This window comes from Chelonia mydas, chromosome 2, assembly GCF_015237465.2.
Source record: "Chelonia mydas isolate rCheMyd1 chromosome 2, rCheMyd1.pri.v2, whole genome shotgun sequence".
In the NCBI taxonomy this organism is placed as follows: Eukaryota; Metazoa; Chordata; order Testudines; family Cheloniidae; genus Chelonia; species Chelonia mydas.
The window spans coordinates 15,768,413-15,794,517 of record NC_057850.1 but is presented as its reverse complement, the minus strand read 5'-3'; the positions used below and the strand labels follow the sequence as shown (position 1 = coordinate 15,794,517).

General features: G+C 43.4%; 1 long non-coding RNA gene across 1 annotated transcript; it reads left to right on the top strand.

The window, feature by feature from the left end:
• The first annotated feature begins 1,818 nt into the window (after positions 1–1,818).
• On the top strand, positions 1,819–23,524 carry LOC122464210. Its single transcript, XR_006288150.1, has 5 exons — positions 1,819–1,828; positions 5,028–5,030; positions 10,599–10,605; positions 18,935–18,940; positions 23,110–23,524. It is a non-coding gene; the product is annotated as an uncharacterized LOC122464210 (long non-coding RNA).
• Positions 23,525–26,105: the final 2,581 nt, after the last annotated feature.

The window sequence follows — 26,105 nt, the reverse complement described above, 5'->3', positions numbered from 1 at the left end:
CGGGCATCATAGAAACTTGGTGGAACAATGCTAATCAGTGGGACATGGTACTACGAGGGTACAAAATATATAGAAATGACACAGTAGGTCATGTATGGCTGGGGAGTGGCACTGTATGTGAAAGAAAAGCATAGATTCAAATATAGAAAAAATCTTAAATGAATCAAACAGTAGCTCACAGAACCTCTATGGATAGAAATTCCATACTTGGCTAATAAGAATATAGCAGTAGGAATGTACTACTGATCACCTGACCAGGATGGTGACAGTAAGTGTGAAATACTCAGGGAGATTAGAAAGGCTACAGAAACAGAAAACCCAATAATAAAGGGGGGATTTCAGCTATCCCCATAATGATTGGGAACATGTCGATGGGATTCAGAGATAAAATTTCTTGACACCTTAAATGACTGCTGTTTGGAGCAGCTAGTCCTGGAACCCGCAAAGGGAGAGGCAACTCTTGGTTTAGTCCTAAGTGGCACCCAGGATCTGGTTCAAGAGGTGAGTATAGCTGAACTGTTCAGTTAACGTACTTGTATGGAGGAAAATACCAAGGAAACCCACAGTAGCATTTAACTTCAAAAAGGGAAACTATATAAAAATGAGGAGACTAGTTAAGCAGAAATTAAAAGGAACAATAACAAGAGTGTAATGCCTGCAAGCTGCATGGAAACTTTCAAAAACACCATAATTGAGGCTCAAACTATATGTATACCCCAAATAAAAAAAAATAAAATAAAAACAGTAAGAGGACCAAAATAATGCCACCATTGCTAAACAACAGAGTAAAAGAGATGGTTAGAGACGAAAAGACATCCTTTAAAAATTGGAAGTCAGATCCTACTGCAGAAAAATAGAAAGGAACATAAACTCTGGTAAGTCAAGTGTAAAAGAATAATTAGGCAGGCCAAAAAAGAACTTGAAGAGCAACTTGCAAAAGCCACAAAAATGAACAGCGAATTTGTTTTTAAGTACCCACAGAAGCAGAAAGCCAGCCAAACAATCAGTGGGGCCTGTGCATGATTGAGATGCGAAAGGAGCACTCAAGGAAGACAAGGCTGTTGCAGAGAAGCTAAATGGATTCTTTGCATTGGTCTTTACTGCAGAGGATGGGAGGAAAATTTCCACACCTGAGCCATTCTTTTTAGATAACAAATCTGAGGAACTGTCCCAGACTGAGGTGTCAGTAGGGGAGGTTTTGGAACAAATTGATAAATTAAGCAGTAATAAATCACTAGGACCAGACGGTATTCAAAATGCACAGTAAACCTGTGGAACTCATTGCTAGGGGATGTTTTGAAGGCCAAAAGCATAACTGGGTTCAAAAGAAGAATTAGATAAGTTCATGGAGGATAGGGCCATCAATGTCTATTAGTCAAGATGGTCAGGGACATAAGCTCATGTTCTGAGTGTCCCTAAACCTCTGATAGTCAAAAGTTGGGACTGGAGGACAGGGGATGGAACACTTGATAGTTGCCCTGTTCTGTTCATTCCCTCTGAAGCACCTGGCACTGGCCACTGTTGGAAGACAGCATACTGGGCTAGATGGACCATTGGTTGGACCCCGTATGGCTGTTCTTACGTTCTTACTACCAATTTACTTTCAAATGCTTAATAATGAATAATTAGTTAAAGGGAGGTATTGTAGTTGTTAGAGTAGGTGACTAAGAGATCTGGGTTCTGTTCCCAGATCTGCCACTGCTGCCTTCTGTGACTTTGGGCAAGTAACTCAATGTATCTGTGTTTTAGTTTTCCTATCTGTTAAATGCGGATAATACTTACAAGAGCAGTGAGAACAATTTATTAGACAAATTCAGCCTCTTTCCCTGTTCATAAGTTGTCCACACACAGCCTATGATTTTTTCCCAATGTATTTGTTATTTGAAATTATTCACAAAACAGTTTCTATGAATAATTCTTTGTCTCTAGATTGTTTGGAAGAAGTTGGTTACAAGTATTTGGTAGCAAAAATTTGATCTGTGTTGGCTAGAGTTGAGGGGCACATACTGTCAGAGGGTTACATGGTGTACTTTCAAATCCCTGATTGATTTAAGTATAACTCTTAGAATCAATTCTCATTGATCAAATGATTGTGCTGGATAAATTGATTAGGCAAGGAAGGGCTTCACCGTTAATTTTTAAAATGCAAGTGATGCGTATCTATGCCAATTCTATGCAATTGCTCCTCTTGTAGCAGTGCTTTATTATATGATGTACAGAAAAGTCTCTCTTTCTGGAGTAAACTGGAAAAAAAGTAATTAAACAGATTTTAAAAATTAAAATTAGGCTCCACCTAGCAGAGAATATCATAGTGCCATTTCATTGCTGGGTTTCAACAAGATATTTACAACATTTGCCAGTAGCATATCTGTGATCATCCAGTTTTGCTGAGCAAGGAAACAGCTTGGTATCAGGTATCAAACTCCACAATTAATGCAGCTGGGGTTGTAAACAGAGCAGCTTAGCTCCTCCAGGAAGCTGTGAACCCAGAAGCACATTCAAAACTCAGCAAAACTAGACTTAGTATGTGACTTGGAGGGAGAGCAGTGCAAATGCATTGCTCCGATGTTGAAGGGTAATGTTGTTACATTCCTTACTGTGAGCAAAATCCTACCCTCTTCTATGTGGTCGAGCTGGAGGGAAGGGGCAATGGGACCCTTTTCACCCCCAAACTACTTGCTAATCTGGTGCTCAGAATATCAATTGCCGTAGTTTGTACACAGCCCCAAGAGGTCAAGCCCCCAGCCCCCTACTCATAATCTGTGATCAGTACCAGGCATTAGACAGGTGGGTGCGTATTTCACACCAAGAGCTGTAAGGGATACCAGACAGAACATCCCCTCCCAACCGCAATGAACCTGAACTGAAGCAGGATGGCTCAGTGATAGGCAGTTCTGCTCTGCTGCTGTCACTAAGGGTAAGAAGGGCAGGTTTTGCCCTATATTATTTAATGGGCTATAGTGCTCTTATTTTACATGTTGACTTTAAAAAAATCTTTAGCAAACGATAGTATTATAGTAGTGTGAGTGTGTGTGTGTTATATCTATAGAATGATACATACCAGAACAAGAAGCAATGGTCTCAAGGTGCAGTGGGGGAGGTCTAGGTTGGATATTAGGAAACACTATTTCACTAGGAGGGTGGTGAAGCACTGGAATGGGTTACCTAGGGTAGTGATGGAATCTCCATCCTTAGAGGTTTTTAAGGCCTGGCTTGACAAAGCCCTGGCTGGGATGATTTAGTTGGGGTTGGTCCTGCTTTGAGCAGGGGGTTGGACTAGATGACCTCCTGAGGTCCCTTCCAACCCTGATATTCTATGATTCTATAACTGTATATTTTTAAATCTTCCCCCTCCACCTTTGCCAATATTAGGCCATTAAAAATCTATTTTCATGGACACAATCTTAAGCCAGGGCAGTGTTTTCCTTTAACACCTGAGGCAAAACAAAAAAGGCTATTAGAATGCTATCTGAGTTAAAAATGGAGGTGATTTAATGCTTGGTGGTTCAGTACAACTCCAAAATGGCTTGGCCTAGAATCTCCAGATTTCTGTTGAAGCTGCGGGTGTTGACATGGATGGTTGCATTCAGCTAGTTGTGTCGGGCTAGTTTCTGCCACCTTTCTTTGTACCGAGTATTACCTTACTCCATGAGTAGCTCCACTGACTTCACTGGGACTACTCTGGAGTAAGGTATGACTTGGTATGAGTAATGACGCCAGGATATGGCCTTAAGTCAGAAAAAACCAGTTCTTTATTTGTATTTCAATAGTTCCTAAAAGCTTTTACAGTGGCCAGAGCTTCATTCTGCCAGGCAGTACACATAAACATACCACTTACATGGTAACCGCTTTAGGGCTACCAGCTTTTTGTTCAGTGTTTGTATTACACCTAGTACAAGGTGCCCTGGTCCATTTATCTTAGGTATTTATATGGCCCCCATCACCATCGCATCTGAGCACTTTACAATCTTTTAATGTATTTATCCTCACAACACTCTTGTGAGGTAGGGCAGCACTAGCAGAGAGGAAACATTTTACAAAGGGGAAACAGAGGCACAGAGATGCTAAGGGATTCACTCAAGATCACCCAACAGAGAATTGCACCTTGTTCTCCCAAGTCACAGGCTAATGCCCTAACCACTGGGCCGTCCATCCGCATTTAAAATGCCCAGCCGCAACTACAATACAGATGAATTAACAGTAATATAGTAAGAGACAGGCCTTGCCCTGAGGAGCTTGCAGTCTGTACAGACAATGAATGGGAAGGACCGCAAAGGCACAGAGAGGTAAAGTGACTTGCCCAAGGTCACAGCATGTTAGCTGCAGAGGCGGGAATTGTCCCCAGGTCTGCATTCCAGTCCAGGAACATTAGGGTTCCCAGTGTTTCAGAAGCCAAAGATTAGAAACTATTCAGGGGTAACCTCTGTGCCATTGTTTCATCTTCTTTATTACTGCTGTCATTGTTTGTTAGTTGCATTACAGTAGTTCCCAGAGGCCTTCTTGTTCCTCCAGGGCCCATTGTGCTAGACGCTGTACAAACATGCATCGCGAAAGAGCCCATTGTAAGAAAAAGGTAAAAGAAGTAGAGAAATAAGGGATCATTGGAGGGAGGATGACAGCGAGGAGCATGTTGGGTTACTTAGATTAGATCAAAAAGAAAAGGAGTACTTGTGGCACCTTAGAGACTAACCAATTTATTTGAGCATAAGCTTTCATGAGCTACAGCTCACTTCATCGGATGCAGATTAGATCAGTTAAGTGTTACTTTAAAAATATGAATAATATATATAATATAATAAAATGAAATATCAGCACACTCAACTGGACCCTTGTCTGCAAAATGGGGAAACTATTTCCTTACTGAAAAATGACAATTCATGGGCCAACCAGCATGGTGCTTCCAAGCAATTAACATGCATTAATTGCTACTCTTTAATTAGTGGGAGAACCCAAAGTAAGGGAATTCCAAGACTAAAACATGTGTTAACCTGGAATTAACCTTATTTAGAGGAAAACCTTAATAGAAGACAGTAATTAAAAACACCACCTGCCTGCACAGACCTCAGAGCCAGGGAATTAAGAGTTAAAGTTGTACTGGGGAGAGTTAATTATCCTTAAGCTATTGCAAAATAGGGTGTGGAAGGAAGAGAATATTCACAGAAAGTCATGCCTGCAGACGTCTTTTAAAAACAAGCAATACAGCCCCACCCCAGGTCATTGCCTGGCGAGCCCAGGCTCTCCTCAGAAGTCCAATGGGAAAGTCTTCAAACAAATTGGAAGTCTTGTATTAAAGTTCAAAGCAAACAAAACAGCTCCTTTCTAGGAGGTTTCTTTCCCTCAGACATTTTTATGAGGAATCCAGACTCTTCCTAGAGATCTGGCAGTCAAAGGCCACAAAATTAGTTGGTAACAATATCCTTCTCTGTGGGACAGACCACCTCCAGTCACGTCAAAAGTCTTCCCTGCTATGTGGGGGAAAGACTGCTGATATCATACTCCAGGATGCTACAAATTCCAGTAGCCCAGGGGCTACACTTCTCAGGAGTCTTTTTGACTGGGAGAAAAAGAAGCCTTGACATATTTCAAGTCTCCAGTCCTGGACAGCCTGTAGCCTAAGTTCTCTGACAAACCACAAACTGTCATCCTGGGACCACTTCCTCTTGCTCAGTTGTAGTCTTCAAATGTCAAACTTTATTTCCTTAAAGAGCAGGTATGCCATGTTACACATAGAAATCAGGATCTACAGTACCCCCAGAGCTTTAAATCGAAGGCTAAACTGAGGTAAATAAATCAGGTAGCCATACTCAGACGAAATGTACAAAGTGTTACTTTTTTATTATGACATTTCATATACATGGCACAGAAGTAACCCATCATCTCATCTTCCTAGTAAACTCTGATTGCCCCACAATTTAGATTTTTGCACCCATTTTAATCCTATGCTGCCTACAGTGATTGCGTTCCCCATTCTGCAGACATTGGTGAAATCCTGGCCCCATTGAAATCAGTGGCAAAACTTCCACTGACTTCAAGAAAGCCAGGATTTCACCCAAAATCTATAGATCTCAAAGTGCTTTAGAAAGGCAGGCAAGTATCCGTATCCCCATTTTACAGATAGGTAAACTGAGTTGCAGAGAATCTAATTGTTTTGCCCAAGGTTGCATGCAAAGGCCCGTTTCGGTAAAAGGATCCACATGGGCAGACCCTTGCACTGCCAGTGGAATTCCACTGCTTTCAATGGACTCCATGTGGACATAAGGTTCTGCCAGTGTTCCAAAACACAATAGATCTGAGCCAAATCAACAGCATATCCAGTGTTTAATATCACAACTAGTTGTCATACTGTTATGCTGTCATACTGTTATTGCAATCAGTCCTCTAGCTCTCATGAACGGAGCATGGAGTTAAGGTGGGGGGTGTGAAAGCATCTTATGATTCTTTTGGCGAAAATTAACTCTGCAAGGCATAATTTTATGGGTTTTTTTGTTTTTATTTAAGAAGTTCCACTCTGTCTGTCATAAAGGTCTTTATTTAATTTTTGTTGCAATTACAGTTAGTATTAACACTGTGGACTGAGGATTTTACCCAGATCCACATTTTAATTTAGGTAATGCTGTTTCCAAAGATTTAATTTCTGGATTCAAACACAACACTGCAAAACACGTGAGTCAGAACCTCAGCTGGTGTTTTACACTGATCTACACTAACTAAGAATCTGACCCATATTACCTAAAAAATAGGGGCCTAAACTAATAGCCAATAAAATATCTCTTTAGAAATCTCTAAAGAGAATTTAATCCTAATGTATTTTGACCTTTTGTACAGCCATCGGAGGGGGAGGAGGAAAAGAAACATTCTGTGATTCCTTAGAATGATTATTTATCGGGCAAGATTCTGCCACATTTTCTCATGTTCGTACTTGACTTCAGTGGTATTATGCAAAATGATTACAGGTGGCAGAATCAGGCCCTTTATTTCACTGCCAATAATGTGCTCCGTGCTATGCAAGATGCAGAACATAGATTGTCCCTGACCCAAAGAGGTTGCAGTCTGAACAAGACAGTCACAGAGTAGACAGCAAACACTGGAAAACATGAAGAGGGAGTTGGCTTGAGGGCTAAACAGATACACATTATTATAAAGGTGATGATAATTTGCCATAATACACGAGACTGTTACCTGTTTGATGATACTGCATGCATTGATTTGTTGTCTGGTTAAAAAAATAAGTTAGTGTCTAAAGAATATCATAGCTTTCCTGCTTGGCTTGTGATATAAACGGTATCTGTTCAGTAAGCTGGCTGTAATAAAGTCATCTGGCTTTTTGAAAAAGCAAGTGGGTCATCTGTAGCAGCTTGACTAGTGACCTCAATTTGCTGAGCTGCAAGTCAGTTCTTCTAGGCTTCTTCTTTATAAATGCTGTGATTTTCTGCCGTACATAATTCTGGTTACAATTCTGATTGGAAAATGGAGCTGCTTAGGGGGACTTAAAAAATGACATCTGTTCAAAAATAGACATGTGCCAGAACAGCTGAATGAGGCTTCTGTAGGTGGGGCTGCCTCTGGAGTTAAATACATGTGCAGATGGGGACCTATGAAATGGAAATATCCAGCTGTAAATGGCTACGATTTCTGCTTCCATTTTAAAGTATGGAGTTCACAGCATCCGGAGCAAGTTCATTCACACGTAACACAGGGCTCCCAGTGTAACCTATGCAAGAACTCCTTTTCGAATTATTTCAGAAGGAACTGCCTCACCCACCTGTAGTAAGAGCTCTTTGACTTTTACCAGGGTCTTAAGAAAAGGTGGGTCAAACTCAGTTACATATTTAGGGTGACATTCAGCCCTGTGCAGCCAGCCAGCAAAAGGCTTATGCACCCCTGAAGTCCCACATAAGGCCTATTTTGAGGATGTGAGTGGGGTGAGTGCCTCAGACAGGCGCTTTGCACAGGGGAGTATTTCACTTTGTTCTGTCAGTGAATCATTCGTGAGCCAGTCCTGATCTTTTCGGCTTGTATTCATGATTCCGAGGCATTGCCCAGATAGTTTGGTTAAACAGAGTGACTTTCAGCATAGGGATTACTTTGGCTTTTCGCTGTTCATATTGCATGGTCGACTAACTCACGAATAACAAACTAGGCATTTCCAATGCAAACTTTCATACAAATGATGATTTGTATTGCACTTTGTTTTTGGTTGTTTCTAAGGGTTTTCCTTGCAGGATCTTCCTGCTCTAGTTCCCTCTGTGCTCGGAAGATACTATTGGGTTCCAATTCAACAATGAAGCCGACGGCACGAGGGGTAGTGAGAAGGAAATGCTGCTTCCCAAGTGGTCATGAGCAGGTGAAGGGTAGCCCTATGAAAACACACAGTAGGTGTTTCCCATCCTACCACCCACTGACACTCTTGTGCAAACAAAGAGCCTGATCCTGCCAGATACTGAGTGTCCTTAGTACCCATTGATTTCAAAAAGCATTCAGCACCTTGTAACACAGGGGTCCAGACAAAACAAAGACATTCAGCTCCTCTCTCCCCATCTCCCCAACACACATAAAGGGTCCAGTCCTGAAGTCACTGAATCTACTCAGGTGAGCAAGGGCTGCAAGACCCGGCCCCAAATGAGAAAAAATCTTCTCAAAGTGAAGCCAACCTCCCTCCCACCCCATCCCGCACACACACACACTTTAAAACAAACACTTCAGAAAAGGGAGGCTCTAAAATGACTGACATGTCAGCTTTATTGAAATGTGCGGTGTTGTAGCCATGTCAGTCCCAGGTATTAGAGATACAGGTGGGTGAGGTAATCTCTTTTATTGGACCAGCTTCTGTTGGTGAGAGAGACAAGCTTTTGAGCTTACACAAATATCCCGAGAGAACCCGTTTCAATACGGAAATAAAAACCCCTCTCCGACCGCACACCGCTAGTTGTCACCTAGTACCCCACACCGGAACCCATATAGGGTATCATTAAATAATGACACCTCATACTTGATGGGGACCACGTCCTGAACACCCAGTTCTGGCCTTCAAACAACCCGCCAGCCTCTCCAAGCTCATTGTCAGAAGCAAACTCCCCCCAGGACCAGGAGACACCAACTCAAAACGACACCAGACCCTGCCATAACAACACATGCAAGACCTGTAGACATATCTCCACTGCTGTGATGATCAACACCCCACACAACCCACCTTTCAAGATCCACGGTCCCTACACATGCCTATCACAACACTGGGTGTGTCTCATCCAGTGCACTAAATGCCCCAATAAACAACTATGTTGGTGAAACCAGACGATCACTATGCTCTCGAATGAACTCACACCGGAAAATAATAAAAGACAAAAAACACAAAACCATCACTCTATATCTGACCTCTTAGTCCTCATCCTCGAAGGAAACCTGCAGAACTCCTTCAGATGATGAGCCTGGGTGTTTAACTTCATAATTGCTAGACACTAAAAATCATGGACTGAATGGAGATGCTGGACTTATGGCTTATTATACCAATATATAAGCCACTAACAACCTCCCCCACCAACACACCCCAGCTGACTTTTTTTTCCCTTTCCCCCCTTATGACCTGAGGGGTGTTAACTTCACCTTGAATGGTCCCTTGAAATATGTGTTAACGACTTATGCTAACCAGTCTGTTCCACATTGTGATTAGCTGTGAGGCTGAGGCTATGTCTACACTGGCAATTGAACCACAAAACTTTTGTCTTTCAGGGGTGTTAACCCCTCCCACCCCAGACAAAAGTTTTGCCGCAACGAGTGCCAGTGTGAACAGCGCGACAATGCAAACTCTCGTTGGGGTGGAAGTTTTTTGTTGGCAGAAGAGCTGACAAAGAGCGGCTACACTGCATGACTTTTAGCGGCAGCCACGTCGCTAAAAGCTGTGTAGTATCGACATAGCTTGAGGCTATGTCTATACTAGAGACCTTACTGCAGCACCGCGGTACTGCTGTTGCTGGGCCGCTGTAAGGTCTCCCATGCATTAGGAGCATTGCCAGCAGATCGAGGGAAGTGATTATTCCCCTCTATTCGGCATGGGTGAGGCCACACTGGAGTATTGGTTTTGGTCCCCCCACTACAGAAGGGATGTGGACAAATTGGAGAGAGTCCAGCGGAGGGCAAGGAAAAATGATTAGGGGGCTGGGGCACCTGACTTACGAGGAGAGGCTGAGGGAACTGGGGTTATTTAGTCTGCAGAAGAGAAGAGTGAGGGGGGATTTGATAGCAGCCTTCAACTACCTGAAGGGGGGTTCCAAAGAGGATGGAGCTCGGCTGTTCTCTGTGGTGGCAGAGGACAGAACAAGAAGCAATGGTCTCAAGTTGCAGTGGGGGAGGTCTAGGTTGGATATAAGGAAAAACTATTTAACTAGGAGGGTGGTGAAGCACTGGAATGGGTTACCTAGGGAGGTGGTAGAAACTCCATCCTTAGAGGTTTTTCAGGCCCGGCTTGACAAAGCCCTGGCTGGGATGATTTAGTTGGGGTTGGTCCTGCTTTGAGCAGGGGATTGGACTAGATGACCTCCTGAGGTCTCTTCCAACCCTAATCTTCTATGAATCTATGTAGCCGCGGTAGCTATGTTGGCGAGAGACGCTGTGCACACAAGTGCTTCTGTCAGAGAAACTTATGTTGGCCCGGGGTGTGTTTTTTCACACCCCTGACCAACAGACGTTTTACCGACAAAAGTGCTAGTATAGACATAGCCTGAGCATTTCCCAGACCTGAAGAAGAGCTCTGTGTAAGCTCGAAAGCTTGTCTCTCTCACCAACACAAGCTGGCCCAATAAAAGCTATTACCTCACACCTTGGCTCAGCTTTATTGAAAGATGCTCCTAATCTTTGTTCAAAGTGCCAACATTCTCATCACATGATGTGGAGGTGGGTTTAAAGATGCTCGCTAGAAGACCGCATGACTGAGCGGCACGTAATACGGTAGCTGCTGTGGGGAAACATTTATGTTATGAATTGCAGATGATAGTCACAAAATATGCCCTGGGCAATCTTTCCCAACTGACACACCCTCCTGTAAATCGGAATGCTCCAAACAGCCCAGAGCAGATCAGAGCACACCCTGTTTACTTGATCCCATCCTCCCTGCTTCAGGCATGTTTCTCTATCAGGCATGCAATTTTAGATCAAAGGGGACATCCTTGGACTGGGATGGTGATTGTAGGGAAGAGAATCCTCGGGGGTTCGGGCCCAGTCCTGCACTCCTCACTCAGACAAACTCCCACTGAAGGACATGGGATGAATTCTGCTGTCCTAATGTGTTCCTTCTTAAGGCAAAACACTCACTGAACTCATGAAACACACACCCACACACCCCAACAGAAAAAGAAAGACAGACAAGGTGGGTGAGGTAATATCTTTTTTTGGACCAAATTATGTTGGTGAGAGAGACAAGCATTTCAGCTACACAGAGCTTTTCTTCCAGTCTGGGAAAGGTACTCAGAATGACACAACTAAATACAAAGTGGAACAGATTGTTTGCATAAGAGACCATTCAAGGTGAAGTGGCCGGTTACCGCCTCTGCAGTCACAGGACAAAAAAAGTGGACCAGTGGGTTATAGATTGTTGTAATAAACCATAAAGCCAGTGTCTGTATTAAGACTATGACTTTTAGTATCTAGCAAAGCTATGAATTTAAGCTCCCAGGCTTGTCTTTTGAAGGTTGCATGTAGGTTCCTTTGAGGACTGGGACTAAGAGGTCGGATGTGGAGTGATCGTTTTGTGAAAAGTGTTCACCGTGGCGACAGGGTCTTTTTGTCCTTTATCATGTTTCTGTTTGAGTTCATTTTTTGTTCTATGACTGCAGAGGCGTTAACAGGCCACTTCACCTTAACTGCATAGGCTAAAAACAATCTGCTCCATTTTATATTTAGCTGTGACACTCTGAGTACCTTTCCCATACCTGAAGAAGAGCTCTCTATCGCTTGAAAGCTTGTCCCTCTCACCAACAGAAGTTGGTCCAATAAAAAAGAATACTTCAACCCGCTGCTATCCTGGGACCAACATGACTACAGTGGAACCTCAGCGTTACAAACACTTTGGATATGAAGGTTGTTGGCAACTCTGAAATGTTCGCAACTCTGAACAAAATATTATGGTTGTCCTTTCAAAAGTTTACAACTGAACATTGACTTAATACAGCTTTGAAACTTTACTATGCAGAAGAAAAATGCTGCTTTTAACCATCTTAATTTAAAGGAAACAAGCACAGAAACAGTTTCCTTACTTTGTCAAATTGTTTTATTAAACTTTCCCTTTATGTTTTCCGCAGTTTAAGTTTAACACAGATTGTACTGTACAGCAGTGGTTCTCAAAGCCAGTCCGCCACTTGTTCAGGGAAAGCCCCTGGTGGGCCAGGCTGGTTTGTTTACCTGCCGCGTCCCCAGGTTCGGCCGATCAAGGCTCCCACTGGTTGCAGTTCGCCATTCCAGGCCAATGGGGGCTGCGGGAAGCGGCATGGCCCAAGGGATGTCTATACTATGGCTCTCCAACTGGATGACTACATTGATTCTGGTTTTTGTCCATTTACCACAAATATTGTCCCCATGTTGCCTTTCGTACCCTGGATTCCCTCTTAAAATGGGTTGTCTGTGCTGCAGTTCCCCCACTGGTCACTATTTGCGTAGTGGAAGGCCTTAACCAGGATTGAGGCCCTGTTGGGCTAGGCTACATACAGACACATAGGAAGAGACAATCCCTGCCTTGAAGAGTGTACAGTAGAATTGTAAGCTCCATATGAAGAGTGATCTGGTGCCAGCAAATGGAATATTTTCCAATTATTAAAGTTTGACTTGCAAACCCAAATAACTAAACGGTAGCCCTCTCAGCCCCACTGTACAAAAGGGGCAAACCCTCTTCCCTACACCCAGCCAAGTCTCCTGGCGCTACTCCGTGCCCCTGAGTGTGCAATCCTACCCCTCATGGCACAGTGCAGGTTTGTATGTGGACCTGCACTTCAGAGGAACTGGATGCAAGAGAGGAAATTTGTTGTGCTTTGTGGCTGGACCATGACCCAGTTTATGGCGTACTTAGCCAGGAAGAAGCCAGTTATTATATTGTCTCTGATGCAATCCCAAAAGCTGAGAGTGGAAGCAGTTAGACATGTGAGGTTTTGTTTGGAAGAGAGTTTTGCTGTCTGCCAGCCAGGGGACGTGCAAAAGATCACAGAAGGCCCATGCAAGTGCAAAAAGTCATTACCAAAGAGGCAATACACCCACAGGAGAAGCAGTGAGTCAGCCAGCGTTTGCATTTCCTTATTAAGGAGCAGATGGAGGAAGAAACAATTGGGGGCGGGACAGGAGGAGTGTTGAGGAGAGGGCAGCAGAGTGGAGGTAATGCCTATTCAATAATGGGGTGGGGCTTTCATTACCTGGGACGTGCTTCTCCGCACCTGTGAATTCAATCTGTGCCTGCCCAGCTCTGTACTGCTCCAGACCGCCCAGATGCAGACCGAGCTCCACACCCTCCTCCCTTTCAAGCAGGCAGGCACTTGATCTTGTTTAGTTAGGTGGAGATGGAGCGTGGTCATAACTGGAAAAGGGTTCATTTGTGAGTAGAATTTCAGGAAGAGACAATATATAATACTCCCTGCAGAGTAAAGACAGAGCTGATCAACTCCTGACAAACTCAGATAGGCAGTTTCTACTCTTCTGCCAGGGGCAATACAGGTGCAAACAAGTATTATTATTAATCCTGATTATTTTTTCACTTTAAAAAATTATGCACATTTATATGCAAACTAGGTGCGGCCCCAGGGCAATCTGATCGTTATTTTTGTTTTTTTATTTGCATTGTATTAATTCCTAGGAGCCCCCGTCATGGGCCAGGGCCCCGTTGTGCTATGTGCTCCGCAGACACAGAAGAAAAAGACTGGCCCTGTCCCAAAGAGTTTGCGATGCAGCCCTTGTTCTTCCAGAGTTTGGCCATCCTCGGTTTGTCCCCAGAGCAGAACTTATAGTATGCGATGGGTGCTGTGCTCCAGGTGTGGGAAGGAAGAGGTTTGTAATCCAGAACAAACAAAGGCTTCCCTTGGGTTTATTTTAAACTAGCTGCTGGATGTTAACTGTGGTGCACGTCTCATAAAGGCCCAGTTCTGCTCCCATTAAAGTTAATAGATTCCCATTGATTTCAATTGATCAGGATGCAAAGGAAGAGTAACTCAGGGATCTGATTCACCTTCTCACCGCAAAAGACTGACACTATGCCAATGATAAGGGGATAAAGATCTGACCCGTCAGTATAAAACGTTTCCATTGACTCTGTCGGGAACAGGATCAACAACCCTTAAATAGAATTTTGCTGAGCATATGTTAATAGCTGTTACTTATTAAATAGGTTCACCTGGCCAGAGTTCTACTACCCAGAGTTCATTCTTCGTACAGTTTTGTAAAGAGATGTCTACATTTCATAAAGCAGTCTGTGCCCCCTGCAATAAGTCTGCCTGTCAGCATGGCCATGCGAGAGTCAGTTACAGCAGTTATTGAATTTTTTAAAAGCTTAGCAATCCCTTTAATCCGTCAGTCACAAACACAACAACAACAAAAATCCTAATGCCAATTGCTCGTTTTGTGACATTACTACTTGAGTGTCCTTGTTGTTTAGAGACCATGATTCCCTCCTTGCAGCAATGCTGCCATAATCCTGATTTGTTCAACTTTTGTCAGGCTCCCCTTTGAGACCCCAGTTTCCTCATTTCCTATATATTGTCAGAATATACTCTAGCATTTAGAGTCAGCACTGAGTGTCAGGACTCCTGGGTTTGGTTTCCACCTCTATTATAGCTTTTGTGACCTTGGGCAAGCCACTTAATGTGTCTGTGCCTCAGTTTACTTATCTGTTAATGATAATTACATCCCGAGTGTGTTGCAAAGCTTAATTAATTAATGGTTGGTAGAGCTTACTGAGATCCTCAGATAAAAGGTACTGTAGAGGCTCAGTGTATTACGGTTAATATTCCCCACTAAACCACAGTTAGAATAGTGGTAAGATTGCTTCAGTGCAATCCCACCAAAAATCAAGGAAGTCACAAGTTAAGGCAACTGTCAATCACATGGCATAATGCCCAACTGTCCCACTACCCAAGCAAACTCACAGGCTTCTCCACCCCACAACAAACCCTCTTGGTCCTCCACACTCTAAAAATCACACTCTACCTTGATTCCAGCCACAATCAATTGAAATATAGGTCCAGATGATCAGCTGGTCTAAATGTGGGTGGTTTCACTGATTTTAATGGAGCTACGCTGATATTTATACCAGCTGAGGACATGGCCTCTGTTCCCTCCGAGTGAAATTCACCGCTGTATAAAGGGCTTGCACAATGCCTATGCAATACTTAAGTCTCACAATAGAGAATAAGTTAGGGTGACCAGATAGCAGCTGTGAAAAAATGGGACAGTGGGTGGGGGGTAATAGGCACCTATATAAGAGAAAGTCCCCCAAAATGGGACTGTCCCTTTAAAAATGGGATGGATGGTCACCCTAGATTAAGTGGGATATGGGCCTTCTATACACAGGGAGAATTTCACCTTCTAGACACATGCACTGGTATAAAGAGCTTTTTGCACATAGAAAAGTATGAGATCAGAGTTAATGTTGCCCACTGGAGTCTCTAAAATACTACAAGATCCTCTAATGAGGAAGGCTGCATCCGTGCAAAGTTTAGGGGTGATCCATAACAGTGGAATGGCCATGAATATTGAAAGTCCCCAGAGCTTATATTCAACCAATATGTTGTGATTCTTGTTCACCAAGGGTACTCAGCTCATAACTGAGAAGCATATCAGGATAATGGGACCTTTGATGCTTTGCAAAGAAAATGTCAAATGTAATAGGCTTTTTTAAAAGAAATAACTTTCTTTTTTCATATCACAATTTGCCAGCCAAAATAGCTGCAAACCCTAGAAAAAGCATAATAAAAATAAGCATCTCACATTCTTCACAGCCCTGCTAGATGATACTCTTTTCTTAGTCCTTATTATAAACAAGTATAAAGGAGGCAAAGTCCAAAAGAAACAAAATTACGTTTTGCTGCTTCGCATAACGAATAGTCTTAAGTGGGCGATATGTCTCCAAGTCAGCTGAATGGGAAAAGGGAGCTGATCTACTGGTCAATGCTAGGCATTGTCTTGGCCTTCCATGTTGACTATAGGAGCTTTTTAACTACCAGAGTTGCTCTGATGAAGCAGTTATGGTCAGCATTTTAACAGTACAAAAGCCTAGACTGTGAATAGATAATAATACTGTAGCCCCTTTAGCCTCAGCAGTTAGCCAGGATTTGGAGCCTGTCTTGTGAATTTGTTTCTGTTTGGAGGAGAAATCAGTGATATGAGTCTTCCTCCCTCTTCTCATTCAAATCCTTCCTTTAAGACTCCTTTGTTGTGTAATGGACTACAAACACTAACCCATTGCCTTCTGCACTCCTGCAATGATCAAAGGGGACTGTGCTGGAAAATCTCTGGCTCTATAAACTTTCCCCTTTGGCTGTTTGTCTTGTGGGATCACAGAGTATCTCAAAGGGATAGCCTTGAGGATGCAGACAATGCATTTTTGCAACAGCACATTACATGGCTTTTAGTTTGAAAGTAGTTATTATTTGGTGACTAATTGTACTTTATTTACAGTTATATGTCCAGAATCTAGCAGCACATGTCCCATTTACAATAGTGGTTTTCACCGTGGTCTCAGACTCCTGAGGATAACATAAACGGGTTTCGCAAAAAGAAAAGGAGGACTTGTGGCACCTTAGAGACTAACAAATTTATTTGTTAATGCTCAAGTAAATTTGTTAGTCTCTAAGGTGCCACAAGTCCTCCTTTTCTTTTTGCGAATACAGACTAACACGGCTGCTATTCTGAAACCTGTCATAAATGGGTTTGGTATTATTACTGTTTATTAATTGCTGACAATGTGTTTCAGTTGGTGACCCCGCTCTTCGAATTCCTCTGCTGGCTTCCCTTTGCAACTGGAAAATAGCCCAGATCAGATTTAAACTTCCAACACAACTCTGCTCTTTCCTTCATGCAATATCTTATAGTAATAGGGTGCATGTGGGGGGAGAGATAGCTTATGAAGGTGCTATTAATTATCTTTGTTGCATCTGTCATGTAAGTCTGATATCAGGTCGATTTATTTGCTCGTCCAAGACTCCTAGTTATACATTTAACTACCCAGAACAGTGTTGGCATCAAACCCAGTGATCTCCATCAGTCTCTTTGTCACATTGGCACAAATCTACAAAGGAACGTGTTCCAATTCTGAGCATTGCAGTGCCTAATTAGGTGCCTGCTTATCCAGTGGAATCCACAAACCCTGAGTTAGGGGCCCAGAATCCCAATACAATGCATAGGGAGAGATAGGTGCTTAAGAATTGGATCCACAAAATATATTACAATCACAAGAGCTGGCCAGGAGATATGTATTTTCCATGAGATAATAATAACCAAAAATTATCCAAATACTTTTTCCAGCTTCTGGAATTGAAAACCAAAAATTATTTGGATTTTGAAATCAGATTTTTTTCAAGTTTCAGTTTAAAAAAAAAAGTTGAAATCCTGCAAATTTTTAATATTTTAATATGGAGAAAAAAGCCTTTTTATCATCAAAAAAGTTTCAATGGAAATTTTTCAATCAGCTCTAATAATAATAATTAGATGTACATGGGTTCCCTTCTTAGAAATGGTTATGCTGTAAGGAATCTACTGAGAGCTAGAATAAAGGGGCCCATCTTTCAGAGCTGGTTGAAACAAATCTGGGGTCCCCTGCAAAACCATTAATGCCCAAAGTTTCACCGTGGAACCTAACTTGCCCCCAGATCCTATATCACACCAGCTGGTAAGGGGGTGGAGTCAGTCCTATGGGATAAAGTAATGGGAACATGTCCAGAACTGGTTTGTGTTGAAGGAAACACTAAAGGGAATAGTCAGTGAAAGTATCTTTGTGGCTTCAGATTTGGCAGACATGTAGGCAGTGATGAGCTGCCAAAATCTTAACAATGGGTTCCCTCTTCACCCCACGAGGGGGTCGTTGCCCACCCCCGTCCCCCAGGACTCCTGTCCCATCCAACCCCCCCGTGTTCCTTGACGCACCCCGCCCCCAGGACCCTTGCCCCATCCACCCCCCTCCCCTGTCCCCTGGCTTCCCCCAGAACTGGGCAGGAAGGTCTCGTGGGCCACCATAGTGGGTGCTCACCCCACCCCTAAGAGCCAGAGGCACCTGCCAGGGGACGAGGTGGGGAGTCCCGGCGGTGCTTACCTGGGGCAGCTCCCAGGAAGCATCTGGCAGGTCCCTCTGGCTCCTAGGGGTGGGGGAGCGGAGCTAGGGGGGGAGCAGGGGGAACGGCTGCTCCCCCACTGATCACATCAAAAGTGGTGCCTTAAGCACCGACTCTCTGGGTGCTCCGGGGCTGGAGCACCCACGGGGAAAATTGGTGGATGCAGAGCCCCCACCGGCAGCTCCCCGCCCGCACCCGGCCCCAGCTCTCCTCCGCTCCACCTCCTGCCCTGAACGCGCCGCCCCGCTCTGCTTCTCCGCCCCCCGGCTTCCCGCGAATCAGCTGGTCGGCAGGAAGCCGGGGCTGGCTGAGAAGCAGGCCGCGGCTTCACACTCAGGCCAAGGGTGGCGGAGGTGAGCTGGGGCGGGGAGCGGTTCCCCTGCGTCCCCCCCTCCCCGGGGTTACCTGCTGCGGCGCGGGCGGCCCTCCTCGCGCCTCCCCCCGCCTGAGCTCACCTCCGCCTCCCTGGGCCTGAGCAGGAAGCCGCGGCCTGCTTCTCAGCCAGCCCCGGCTTCCTGCCAAACAGCTGATTCGCGGGAAGCCTGGGGGGGGGGCGGAGGAGCAGAGCAGGGTGGGGCGTTCAGGGGAGGAGGCGAAGGCGGAGCGGAGGTGAGGTGAACTGGGGCCGGGGGTGAGGCGGGGAGCTGCCGGTGGGTGCTCTGCACCCACCAAATTTTCCCCTTGGGTGCTCCAGGGCTGGAGCACCCGTGGAGTCGGCGCCTAAGGCGCCACTTTTGGCCGGTTAAATTTAGAAGCCCTTTTAGAACCGGTTGTCCCTCATGGAACAACTGGTTCTAAAAGGGCTTCTAAATTTAACAACCGCTTCTAGCGAACCGGGGGGAACCGGCTCCAGCTCACCACTGCATGTAGGAATTGGCTTTGCTAGTATCTGAGGAACCTACAGCATTTGCCTGTGTGATGCCCTTAGCATGCAGGCAGACAAAGACTTTGATGTAACACACATGGGAACTAAATAAGGGGAAGCTGGTGAGAGAAGGTTTTTCGGAATTTTCCATGAGGGATCACTGGGAATTGACAACCACCTGTATGCAAACATCTTTGGAGTACAGTGCATCTGTGGATGAAACTCGATATTGATTACTCTGTTTTGATAAGGCACATTTCATATGGGCTGAGAAATTTACTAATTCATCCCAGCTACCTTTCTTAGCCAAAGATCTTGAGGTTTTTTAGCGCAGTCCTTAGTACATTCTCTGCATTTCCAACTCAAAATGGGCCAAAGCCTCTTTTCCCCCATGTAAATAATTCTGAAAGCATGCAAAACAAGCTCGGCAAGATCAGGCTGGCATTGTTCTGTAACCTGTGCATAAGTAGAAATCCTTGTTCTGCTCTATGAGCTTTGCAGAAGTCTGCCCATTTTGTGAAATGCTAGCAAAATGTCCACTGAATGCATCCGATGAAGTGAGCTGTAGCTCACGAAAGCTCATGCTCAAATAAATTTGTTAGTCTCTAAGGTGCCACAAGTCCTCCTTTTCTTTTTGCTAGCAAAATGGATATTCAGGGTAAGAAATGAAGGCACCTGTGTTCAGAAGTTTAGCTTTGAAGGTTTAATAAATATCTACATGACAAACAGCAAAGTCAGATGGCAAGACTGTCATCCATGCAACAGCCTAAGCAAATGATAAGGCAAAGTATAAGAATGATAAGAAGCTGAAATTAATCGACTGGTGCTTTCTGTTTCAGATGCATGAAGGGGATTAGAATCATAGAATATCAGGGTTGGAAGGGACCTCAGGAGGTCATCTAGTCCAACCCCCTGCTCAAAGCAGGACCAATCCCCAACTTTTGCCCCAGATCCCTAAATGGCCCCCTCAAGGATTGAACTCACAACCCTGGGTTTAGCAGGCCAATGCTCAAACCACTGAGCTATCCCTCCCCCCTGCTGTATGATCAGTACCAAGAATGGGGGTATTTTAATCACACTGAATTCTAATCATTTAGAGGGGGCTGGTAGCCCTGCCTATGATGAAGGTTGCCTGAAGCTTCCCATTATATGACCCAGTTTTCAGTTCCTTATGACTTTGCCAAACTTTAACTGTTTGGCCTGAAATTTTCCATGCTGGGTTTCTGCTTCAGGCTGGAAAAAAAAAAATTCTTGGAAAATTTCAGCTAAAACAGTTCAGCCATTTCTGAGAACGAAGTTAGGGGGGAAATATGCTATTTTGCCCATGTTAAAAATTTCTGAGGACCTTTTCTTTGAGAAGCTCTAGTGAACCAGGGACTTAAAATTTGGTGGAGCAGTGGCCTTCATGTCAGTGATGTCCCTTTTGCTGTCCCTGTGAAAATCTTCCCAAATTTGACCAAATCATAAGCCTTGAAAAAAAAATTAGTTTCTGCATGCTCAGTAGCGACTTTCTAGAGCTTTGCTGCTAAAAACTCAGAAGACTCTGTCCTCACTGAGCATGCCCCAGACTGGGCTGAGCAGGACTGTCTCTGCAATTGCAGTTCTGGGCTGCTGGGGCTGTGTTGTGCCAGGGCCAGATACTGGAACTGCGAGCAGGGAGCTTGTCTCTCCTGTGCTTTCAATGACCCCCCTGCAGTGCCCAGGCAGTATGAAGGAGAAAAATATCTGATCTGAATGCAGAGGAGACAAGAGCAGGACTGGGGGTAGGGGAAGTCGATTGGGACAAGGGGCCGGGGCAGGGGGAGGACTGGGTCTGGAGGAGGACTGGGACTTGGAGGTGGGGGGAAACTGGGACTGGCTGAGCTAGAGTGAGGGACTAGCTGGAACAAGAGTCTGGGACAAGAAGAGTGGGGACTGGGACACGGATGCTAAACAAAGAGCTCAGGGAGGGAGACAAGGACTGAGAGCCAGAGTGGATGGGGAACAATGAAGGGGGAGGGAGGGCAATGAAGAACAGGGGCTGGAGAGAGACAGAGCATACAAGAAGCCAGTATGGGGTGGGTGGGGGTAGGGAAGTCAGTAGATTGGAACCAGGAGGACTATGGAGGAGTAGACTAGAACTTGCTGGGCAAGGAGACTGAGATGAGAAACCTGAGGAGTGGGAGATGAGCTGGTTAGGTGAGGAGAATGGGTCTGGGATGAGGAGCCAGGTGTGGGACAGAGACAGGACTGGAAAGGGACAGATGAGAGGGGGCGAGGCAGAAGGGGACAAGATTCGGAGGGAAGGGATGGGCAAAAATATCTGTGCCCGCTCGAGCACATTCCTTTGCAGAGTCTGGGTTGGAACTCAAGGTTCCGGACTCTCACCATTCCACTGCTGTCAGCAAATATCTGTGGAACTCATTGGCAAAGCGTCGTGTCCCCATGTAGTGCTGCTCCACATAATGAAAGACAACCTATTACTGCTGTTGGTTTCTCTGCTATCTCAAGTGGCAGAGATCCCTCCGGTGGATAAAGGTTCCAACCCTGATGATCACTCATGTGGGTTTCAATGTGATGACACATGATGGAATTTCTGTTCTTTTCAGTTTGCTTTTTTTAAAAAAAACCTAGGGAATTACGCACACGTTGCTATGTACGGACAACCTTAATTCTGGCATTTCCCAACTTTTGAGTGCTTGATTTTTGTAAGCTTAATAATGTTCTTTTCATGTATTTTTGTGTATGTAATATATATTTAATTGCCCAAGGTTTATTTTAATGGTTGGACCATACCTATCAGGACTAATCGATTATGGAATATCTTGTGGTGCATATTTAAGACCTAAATTTACCTCTGTTCCTCACGTACTTGGTAATCTCTCACTCTTTATTATTGTAAATTATTAACATCAGATATGTTTAATAATGAAAATTAAGTTATTAAAAAAGTAACTTGGATACATCTTAAAGAGACACTGTCATTTTTTAGGTTCAAAATATAGATTTTGCATAAAGAAATTTTACAAAATCTAGGTTTATGTCTTCATGATTTTAAAATAAATGAGCAGAAACAGTGTAAGATGTTTTAGATTTAAACATGTGAAAAGCCAGATTTAAAAATTCCCCTGCAGCACTTCCCAGACCATTCATTAAAACTAGAAAGTGAAACTGATCAGTGTAGTTTCAATGACCATGTTGAGTGAAATGCAAAAAAGTAAACAAACTGCATAAATATTTAAAGTAAATCCCATTAAGGGATAAAGCATGACTGCACATGTATATTTTTTCAAGCTTCACTTTAAAAAGAGGAATTGTGCATGAATGCAAGTGGTACGCTCTTCAATTTTCATCATGTATCCCTTTTATTGGACTTTGCCACACATTTAAAAGGCGTGTGTGACAGTTTGGTTTTAGAGGGTTGAGACTCGTGCAGTACATTGCTTTCAGGACTCTGTTTTATCAATAAAGCAAAGTGATGGCTTTGTGATTAAGGCCCAGACAAGGGAATCAGGAGATCTAGGTTTTATTCTCATCTCCGCCATAGACTACTTGTGTGAGTTCAGGAAGCCAGACTGAGAAAAATCATACTTCCCTTGCTCCCAGGGAGATGGTGAGGCTGCATGTTTGTCAGATGCTCAGCTACTACAAGGATAAGCATAACTGGAAAGCTTATGAAAAATCCTGCTCGCATTTATTCTGCATCTTTCACCTGAAAGTGCTTCAGAAAGCTCCCTGCCCCATCGCCCTCATAGAGTGTAACTCCTACTGGTTTTTAACTGGAGTTCTGCATTTGTTAGGACGATAGAATCAGGCCTGTGCTATTTCTGGCAAAGACCAAAGAGGATCAGCTGGATTAAAGGTAACCCTGAGATCATACCTTCATTACAGAGAAGAGTCATTCACAAACCAGAAACGCTCTCTTTTTTTTTTTTAACAAGTCATTAACCAGTTTTATCATAGAAAGGATGACAGGTCTCCAGCTTTTACTTCTCAGTGGTCTGCTCTGGCATGCTTCTAAGGATGTCAGAATCGCCAGGATCAATGATAGCCAGTGTGCACACTCAGTAGTATTTTCCACATGCTGTACCCAATTCAATATTGTTGCCGTTGTAGTGATGCATACCAGTCTTTGCCAACATAGCATGGTACTCAATCTCTGATTTTCTCAAAGCTGGACAGTTGTTGGCGAGGATGACCAACTTAGCTTTGCCCTGCCGAATCATTTTGCTGGGATGTGGAAAGACTTACCCTTCAAAGATGAAATCCACCTCCATACAAAGGTCCTGCATAAGGCACTGAACAACACTAAGTCCCATTTAGGCCCTGTGCTGAGAGGTCAGTGGTGCAAAGGGGCGTTGCAAATGCCCTCCACATTGGAGTGAATTTCCCCCAGGAGCTTTGCGGCAGCTAAAACCAGTCAGTGCTGGCTGGCTGCCTAGGCAGGGAGGCTTTGATCCCTCCCTACCCCTATTCAAAGTAACTTCTAGGAAAAATCACAGTCCTCTGCTGTAGAAGTGTTGTTAGTGGCTCTATAATTATGGCTGTGATTAATTTTCCAGTTAAAATGGGATTAAATCCCTTTGTTAGGGGTTAAAACAAATATTAATGAAAGCGCTTGCAAATAGATCTGTGGGTCAGAGTGAAGGCTATTGAAAAGTATAGTGAATTTTATTTTTTACATAAGTATATTGTTAACTGAATGCACCAGCTGTAAGGGTAATGGAACATTTATATATATCAACCTTAATGGATCATTGCCATAGCTTTTTAAGCTTTTATGTGTCTTAATTGTATCTTCTTGTTATGGGCTATATTAATAAAGGGGAACAAATTTAACCCATAATAAAGTTGGTTTGCTTTGTTTGTGTTTTTTGTTGTGTGGAAATAACATTAATATGTCATTTCAAAGCTCCTGGGGTTTCAGCAATCAGTCCTTTGATATGCAGAAGTTAGATACACAAAGGCTTATAATGTGACCCAGTCTGCCCTCTGGAAGCCAGTGCAAAGTGAAACTCAACAGAGAGTATTCATTCTAATGGCCAAAATGTGTGTATATAATCTCCCGCAATCTGTGTGAATGCAGGAATTTGTCTGTGGCCACCCAATCTGTTTGCAAATGCAAGAATTTTGTTGGAAAATGGGTGCACACCGAAAAGGAAGATGCTTTTAAAAAGTAGCCTTTAAAAGGGACCCGCAAAGAGTTTACAAAAAATATTGATTTGTCTTTTTTTGCTTCTTTATGGGGTCCTGAAATGTGAATTTATTTAATCTTAAAAATATCAGGAGTATCAGTTCATGTCTTCTTTGAAGGACCTGCTGAATCTATCTTAGGTACCTATACGGCTCCCATTAGCATTACATCAGAGTGCCTCTGTGTTTGTCACAACAGCTCTAGGAGGCAGGGAAGTGTAGTAATCCCCATTTTATAAATGGGGAAACTGAGGCATAGAAAAGCCTAGATTGTCGAAAGTATTTAGGCACCTAACTCCCATTGAAGTCTGGGCCTAAGTGTCTTGCCCAAGGTTATACAGGAAGTCTCTAGCAAAGCAGGGAATGCAAGCTAGTATCCTAGCAAATGGACCATCCTTCCTCTCAAGGTGAAGGTCTCAAGGGAGGTATTTTCTGTTCTGTAACACCTTAACCTAAGAGAGGAGCTTTTGAATCTCTAAGAACTTCCCTGCTCAAACCTGTAAATTAGTCTGCAAAAAATAGTCCTCAAAAAAAGCAAACAAAATCTAAGAGCTTTGTACACTGGCTGAAAATCCCTTTCACTCTCAACTTCCCAATGCTTACTTTCTGGACTCTTGTGACATCATTCCATGAGTTCTCCGGTCATCATTGACTCTTCCAGACTAGACCAGACCTGCATTTCTAATGTAAAAGCAAATAGAAAAAAGCTCCCAAACTTTTCCAGTCTTCTTCATACATCAAAAAGAGGCCAAAGCATATTTCTATTTTCAAACTAGGTACCTGTGGTTGTTAAAAGAATCACTTAAGATAACTACAACTGAAAAAAGACTAGAGAAAAACACCTTTTTTCTCTATTTTTCAGTTTCGTTACATTTGGAAGGATTTAATGTACACTCAGTTCTGCTGTTTCCTTGTATGCTAAGGTCTTGTCCACACTGAGACACTCAGGAAAATTAATCCATATTAACCAAAGGAGTAAGTTTAAAGTGGATTAATTAAAACTGAATTAATTCCCAGTGCGGATGCTGTCATTCAGAGTTAAAGTGGCCTTAATTCAGTTTAATTTAAATAAGTGCCAGAGGCCTCTCCAGACCCAAAAGCAGCTAGAATCGGGAGGGTGCAAAGGTGGCTGAAAGCCTTTTAGCTCCCTCTTCCCCTGGGATAAGAGTTCTGTGCTGTGCCTCTTAAGGCTTGTCTACATGGGGAAATTTCCTGGCCTAGTTATACTAAAATAATTATTCCACTATAGTTATATCAGTATAAATCCCTGTGTGGACACTATTCTAAAATAAAAGTGATTTTATTCTAGCCTAATTTCTCCACGTTGGAAGGGATAGGACAGAATTTCATCTGTAATCTCTATCTATAATCATCTCACATGCACTTGAGAGGAAGTTTGGGTTAAAGATCATTCTGGTTTAGGAATAAACCCATTACTTTTTATTAGGTTGAAATAAACCAAATTAAGTTTAAAAAGGAGGAGAACCATTCTTTAAGTCTGTCAGTATTGCTGACTTTGCCATGTGTCTGGACAAAATCAGAACAAGACCTTGCACACAAAACTCAATAGTTTATCTTAGCAAACAAATCAGTGGCTTCCCAACTTAATAGCTTGAATAAGATGAGTAGCCAAAAAGACAATGGTAATTAAGCAACTGCAGTTAGCAGTGTTTTTGGAATAGTCTCCAAACAATTCTTGTCGAAAGCGAGACATTTCCATTTGGTAGTTTTAATCTTTTATTTCTCAGTCCATTTTGTTTATTTATTTAATGTGCTTC